Here is a 7,377-nt window from a genome sequence, read left to right as displayed (position 1 = left end):
ACCTTTAAATGTGTTATGACACCATTTTTCAACTCAAGTTGTTCATTACATTTTGTGCGCTATGCATCTCAGCACAACTGGGCAAAATGTGAGCGGATTTGGTGCTTCTAGTAATTTGTAATTGAATGTTTAAAACTTCTGCTGTGCCGTGTGGTAGTCAGGTATGACTAACGCGCTCGCGATTCATGACGCCGTGCTTTCGCTCAACATAACGAGTGAACTGCGCACTCCGCGTAATGAGCGTAGGGTAGTGGGTTGCTCGCTGTTCGGGATAGGGGTGCCGAATGGTAAAGGGGAGGTAGTCTCGACAGGGGAACAAAGGCAACAAAGGTCCGTGTCCTTCCCTTTTCTGTCTACTGCCGATCTCGGCGGCTTCACCGTAATGTGTCAAAGTGCTTTTGCAGCGGTTTTCCACCAGACGGCGGCGCTGTCGGGGGAGGGGCTTAGACCCGATAACTTCAAATTGCAATTTTTAGCTAAAATGCGCACGTAGAGCCCTGCTTCTTTTTTAAGTATGCATAACAACGGTCGTGGCTAGAACCCCACGATTTGTTAGTAGATCATGTCATGACCCCTTTAATGTTCACGTTGCTTGTTCTTGCGTAACTGCTTTCGGTGTGGAATACTTCTGTATGAATGTATTGCTGGACTCCTTGGTGGGTGGTGTATGGGGTACGTGAGGGTGGAGATGAGCCTGTGGCTTGTGAATGGGTGGGGGTGGGGAAAGCTGTCTGGACCACGTATACCTTCGTGCGTATCCCACTGACAGCACTCACGGATGAATACGTGAGCAGCCCATCCGTCAAACTCACGATCATGACACATCAAACCATCAGGCTAATAAAAACAATGGCAAACAAGCACTGAGGCATGCAAGAACATGACCTCAGGTGGTTAGTGCAAGCATTCGTGATTAGCAGAATGGTATACACACTCCCCTATCTTCACCTCACAAAGATAGAAGCGGATATAGTAAACTCGCTAATAAGACAGGCCTACAAATCGGCCCTAAATCTCCCACAAGGGGCCTCAAACAACAGACTCATCCTCATGGGGGTCCACAACACTCTACAAGAACTGACTGAAACCCACCGCACAGCACAGTTGGACAGACTATCCTCCACAAACACGGCCAGACACATTCTAGCCGCATTAAACATTCAACCAACGGGTCCCCCTCCGGACAACACCCACAGCGTTCCTAAACAAATCAAAGAAAAGCTAATCGTCCACCCAATACCCAAAAACGTACACCCAACCCACAACCAGGAATGACGCGAAGCATGCTCCAAAGCCCTGTATAAAAAACACGCGGACAACGAAGACGCACTCTATGCAGACGCGGCAGAATAGCCATGCAACCCAGCGCACGCCGTAAGCGTGGTGTCACACGACCTCAAACACAAGGCTTCGGGTTAGATAAGGGCAACCACCTCCTTCGAAGCGTAAGAGGCGGCCACAGCATCTTCCACTGCCGCACTCATAATGAGCGACTCCAAAACCGCAATTCCTGTTAAGATCCTTACTTATTGAGAGACGTGTAGCCCATCGTAAGTATTATTCATATCGGTTTTTAGAATTATGCTGACGTGGTTACCCTCGGCGCTGTGATCCAAGAAATTCTGGCTACATCGCACCAAAATACATGCGCTTTCGAGAAGCTCGCAGGCAAAGCTACCTCTCCAGTGCACGTAACTTGTCGATAAATCCAAAATTTGTTGGGCCACAGTCTCTAGGGTAACCACGTTTTCGAAATTCTAAAAACTGATATGGTAGGCTACAAGCACCTCTGCAATTGTTTCAAAGTTCACTATTTAATATTAGTTAACCATTCTGCGTGTTCGCACGTCGTATCTCGATGTACTACACCGCTGACAATGCCATGTTGAAAATGCCTATTTAAAAAAAGAGTGTATACTGTCTCACGTGAAACACCTTGAGAAAACAGGTGCCGCGCACAATATCAATTCTGCGGTTCATGCTGCCTTGGAGAACCAATTTCTCAGGCACTGTAACCGTCGCGACTTTCAATAATGCTCACCCTTCACCAAAGGCACATTTCAGCAGTACACTAAGGAGTATGACTGCTTTGTGCTATACCAAACATGGCGGCCTCGTGATTGGTCGCAAACATCCTGGCCACAGCACAACAGTGACAATATGGGGAGAGCGCACATATGCTACAAACCGTTTGGTTCACGCTACGGCATTTCCTCACGAGCTGGAATGAGTGGTGTGCTCTGCCGTCCGCAGCTTCACTTGGGGCTGTGTGGAGACCATGTCCTGCCCCTCCAGTCATCCAAAGCCTCGCTCGTCGTGACCTGCACAGATTCGTTACGGGGGGGTTGAAACATCGACCCCCTAGCAACCGCGGCGCCAAACATTTGTACAAAACCCCGTTAGCCCGGTACCAGCTACGGCGCGTCCAATAGTGGAAGTGCGGATAGCATCGTCGCTTGGTACGCACGATTGCTCCCATCTTGAGTCTGCTGCGTAAGAATCTGTCGCATTTAGTAATGTCACCATCTAAGCAGGGCGCCAAGGTGTTGGTCGGCTCAAATCTATTGCAATAGTGGGCAAGTGTTGGTCAAATGTTTAGGGGAATCCCCAAGGTGGAGTAGATTTGTAATAAGGGAGTAATTACTCATTGACATCCACCTGAGCGCCGCCAATCGGCTACAAAGGAAAGCTGTACGGCTTTCTTAGAAACTTCATAGTTAAAGAAAAATTCGTTCCCCGGATCAGGACGAATTTTTCTTTAACTACGAAGTTTCTGAGAAAGCTGTATAGCTTTCCTTTGTAGCCGATTGGCTGCGCTCGGGTGTATGTCAATGAGTAATTACTCCCTTAGTGGGCAAGTGTGTGCCTTTGACGAGCTGCGGTAGCGTTTCCAAATGTCAGTATCCGGGCGGGAAGGATTTTCTTTGCTAGGGCCATTTCGTGAACAGCGCCGCACACCTGATCCGTGTTCTCAAGAAGGTGCAAGCTAGGGAGGCCCAGTGGTGATGCGCTCCAGAATAGTAGGTGGAAAGAAGTGCGTGTCATTTCGTACTTCAGTTGCGAAAAACAGAAAACACTGCAAGCGTCGATTTATCTGAAGCGCGCTGCACACAGCTTCCGTTCCAAATGCTTTCCTTCTCTTTTATTAGAATTTCTGAGAGGGATCGGTTTGCAGGGAAGTGTTCGTAGGCCTGAAGGCATAACAAATCATACCTGCCTTGATATGCAGCATTCTCTACGTTCATTTTAATGCCAAAAATAGTTTTGGGGCCAATAACATTAACACATACTAGAGCCCCTACTCCAGTATGTGTTAATGATATTTGTCGGTGTGTGTGCACATCAACCTTTATTCGCACTTTCCCTTCCCCCGGTGTGGAGTAGCAGGCCAGGGCCATGTTACCACCGGCCGACCTCTCCCTCTGGCTTCCTTGAAAAACTTACAAATATATGAGAAATCCAAAAGTGCTTGATCACCTAAAAGTGTCATGGAGTGTAAGGGAATGTATTCATTGTAAAATGATGTCAATTATTTTTCTTAGTCCTTCAAATTCTGGGCACGAAATTAAAATTTGGTTTATGGGGAGCTCATCAGCACACATTTCGCGGAGAAGTCTGCCTTTTTTCTTCACAAGAAATTGTGTGTGTGTCCCATGCATAGTCGACACAACTTCTATAAAGAGTTATGTCTACACGACTTCCATTTTCCTAAAATGGGCCTTGTGGAATGCAGTTTGTTGTTTCCCTGTTCTTGCTATGCAACCTGCCGTTCATTTCTGAGTTTACCCCATTAACTTCGAACAATCCCTATGCGGTAGGTTCATGTGATGTATTTGACCAAATCGTGCTTATCCAGCGCATGCATCTGCTTTCTCATTGCCCACAATTCCGACATGGCTAGGAACCCAGCAGAATTTAATGTTATGTTTTTGTTTTCTGATTTTAACTATGCCATGTATTGTGCTTCCTGTTATAGGTTCAAGAGCATTTCTAGAGTGCAGTGCTTTAAGCATGCTCAGGGAATCAGTGTTGATGTTCTCTTTTAAATTTTGCTCTACAGCTACGAAGATTTGTCGGCAGTCGTTATCATTCTTTCCCTTTTTCTTGAATTACTAGTCTTCCAACATGCATTTCATTTTTCGAGCCATCAGTGAGAAAAATTCCTGCAGCTTATATCTGTCTGACCGGCTCGAACCACATGGCGAGGCGCGGTTCCTGCGACGCTGGCACATGCGGTTTTATGTTGTGAGAGAGGGTAGGCTTGAGATGCCGCTCGTGCCCTACTGGTCTCCCCACTTCTTTGAGTTGAGCTTTTGAGTATGTGCCCCCTGTCCACTTTTAGGAATGTTTTACACGGCACACTAGGCCTAGGCTTAACTGACCTCCCCCTCCCGCATTGTTTGTTCTCTGTTGTGGACGAAATGAAATGTTAGGGTACGAACTGCCCGTACTGTACGAGTTTTGTGTGTACACAATAAATTCTCTGTGTAGTATGTGCTCGTTGACTTTTGATTTTTGTCTGAATATATCAGTGAGAGGCCACATACTGCAGGGCAGCAGTGCCATGGTGGCAAATCGTCTTCATCATCATCATCAGCCTGACTACGCCCACTGCAGGACAAAGGCCCCTCCCATGTCTCTATAATTAACCCTGTACTTTTCTACCTGCGCACATCGTATCTCCGCAAACTTCTCAATCTTCTATTGAAATCCACTCCGTTACCCTTAAGGAGCAGCGGTTATATTGTCTTCGCATTACATGCCCTGCTCAAAGCCATTGACTAGCATGTCACTACCCCGCGTTTGTTTCCTCACCCACTCCTCCCGCTTCCGGTCTCTTAATGTTACACTTATCATTTCTCTTTCCATAGCTCGCTACGTTGTCCTCGCCTTAAGCTGAACCCTTTTCGTTAGCCTCCATGTTTCTGCCCCATAGGTGAGTACCGGTACGATACAGCTGATATATTCTTTTCTCTTCAGGGATATTGGTAAACTGCCATTCATGATATGGCAGAACATGCCATATGCGTTCCATTTCGTTCTTATTCTAGCTATTTCTCTCTCATGATCCGGATCGTCGGTCACTACCTGCCCTAAGAAGAAGTATTCCCTTACCATTTTCAGAACCTACCTATCAATTGTGAACTGCTGTTTTCTGCATGTTACATTTAAGACCTACCGTTCTGCTGTGCCTGTCTAGCTCATTGATCATGCTTTGTAGCTCATTTCCTGAGTGACTTAGCATCGCAATATCATCAGCGAATCGCAGATTACTTAGGTATTCTCCCCAACTGTTCCCAATCCAGGCCTCGGAAAACCTCCCGTAAAGAGGCGTTGAATAGCATTGGCGAGATCGTGTCTCCCTGCCTGACGCCGTTCCTCATGGGAATGTTACTGCTGACTTTATGGAGAGCTATGGTAGCTGTGCAGTTGCTATATATATCTTCCAGTATTTTCATATAAGGCTATTATACAGCCTGATTCTGCAATGCCTGCATGACTGATGAGTTTTCCACGGAGGCAGAAGGTTTCTAGTAATCAATTAAGGCTATATATAGGGGTTGGTCATATTCTGCGCATTTCTCTATCACCTGATTGATAGTGTTAATAAGATCGATTGTGGAATATTCTTTACGAAAACCTGCCTAATAATTTGGTTGATTGAAGTCAGAGGTTGTCCTGGCTCTATTAGTGATTACCTTTGTAAATATCTTGTAGGCAACGGACAATAAGCACACCGGTCTGTAATGTGCTTGGCGTCTCCTTTCTTATGAATTAAGATAATGTTAGCGTTCTTCCAAGTTCCTGGTATGCTCTAGGCCATAAGGCATTGCGTACACAGGATGGCTAGTTTTTCTAGCACAATCTCCCTTCCGTTCTTCAAGAGGTCTGCTGTTACCTGATCCACACCATCTGCTTTCCTCCTTTGTATAGCTTTTAAGGCTTTCTTTACTTCCTCTTTCGTTACTGGCTGGATGCCCCACTGCTGTACTCTACTGCCTTACTCTCGTTAACATTCTGATTACATTGGCTACTGCACAAATTTGTGTAAAACTATTCGGCTACTTTAACTAACCTATTCATATTGCTAATGACATTGCACTCCTTGTCTCTTAACGCATACAACTGGTTTTTACCTATTCCCAGTTTTCTCTTCACTGTTTTTAGGCTACCTCCGTTCTTTAGGGCATGCTCGATTCTCTCCATATTAAAATTCGTTACGTCGGAACCTTGCGCCTATTTATCAACTTCGATAGCTCTGCAAATTCTATTCTGTCTGTAGGGTTAGACGTCCTCATGCTTTGGCGTTTCTTAATCATATTTTTCGTCTCCTAAGATAGCTTCCCGGTATACTGTGGAGCAATCCTACCACCTACTTCTATTGCGCAGTCCGTAATGATAGTTGTGAAATTATCGATCACTGTTTGAACATTACGAATGTCTTCCTCAGTTAGATCCGAACAACTATTTTGCAGCAATATCCTGAATTAGACTGCATTCCCTCTTACCGCAAACTCGTCTATGTGCTTCCCCTTCCCTAATTTCTTCCGTTCCCTCTTAAGGTCTAAGTTAATGAGTGACTTTACAATTCTGTGCTCGCTACAACGCACCTTTACGGGAACCACCACATCCTGCACGAAACCATGGTGAGCGCGTCACATGAAGTCTTTTTAATTTTTAGTCTCAGGACTGGGGCTCTTCCACGTCCACTTCCTATTATTTCGTTTCCGCAAGAAGGTGATCATGATCCGTAAATTATTTCTAGCTGCGAACTCTACTAATAACTCTCTCCTGCTATTCTTAGAACCTACACAATAGTCGCCCATCAGTAGAGTGTACTGTGATTTTACTTTGTGCATTGCCGATTCCATGTCTTCATAGAGGCTTTCAGGAAAAATGTTAGGTGTGACGTTAAGGGATCGGAAGCGGGCGGAGTGAGTAAGGGAACAAACGCGGGTTAATGACATCCTGGTCGAAATTGAGAGGAAGAAATGGGCTTACGCAGGGCGTGTAACGCGATGGCAAGATAACCGCTGCTCCTTTGATTTCTTATACATTTGTAAGCTTCTCAAGGGCGAGGTTGTGCAGCATTAGCAAGGATGGCGTTCGTGTCGCGATTATGTTTGCAGATCCAGCTTTCCGGCGCTCACAATCTGGCAGGTTCACTCAGACCATGAATGGCAGTTTTCCAATATCTCCGAAGAGAAAAGATTATAACAGCTGTATCTTACCAGTACTCATCTATGGGGCAGAAACGTGGAGGCTAAGAAAGAGGGTTCAGCTTAAGTTGAGGACAACGCAGCGAGCTATGGAAAGAAATATGATGGGTGTAATGTTAAGAGATCGGAAGAGGGCAGACTGGGTCGGGACAGAAAG

General features: G+C 45.8%; 1 long non-coding RNA gene across 1 annotated transcript in view; it reads right to left on the bottom strand.

The window, feature by feature from the left end:
• Positions 1 to 1,003: 1,003 nt before the first annotated feature.
• LOC149340440 (uncharacterized) overlaps positions 1,004 to 7,377 on the bottom strand; it is a 64,378-nt gene continuing 58,004 nt past the window's right edge. Inside the window, exon 5 of the long non-coding RNA XR_016283863.1 lies at positions 1,004 to 2,321. This is a non-coding gene — a long non-coding RNA (uncharacterized LOC149340440). The remainder of the gene's footprint in view (positions 2,322 to 7,377) is intronic.

This window comes from Amblyomma mixtum, chromosome 6, assembly GCF_055824585.1.
Source record: "Amblyomma mixtum isolate Tamu chromosome 6, ASM5582458v1, whole genome shotgun sequence".
NCBI classification, from domain to species: Eukaryota; Metazoa; Arthropoda; class Arachnida; order Ixodida; family Ixodidae; genus Amblyomma; species Amblyomma mixtum.
This window is presented reverse-complemented; position numbering and strand designations above follow the sequence as displayed.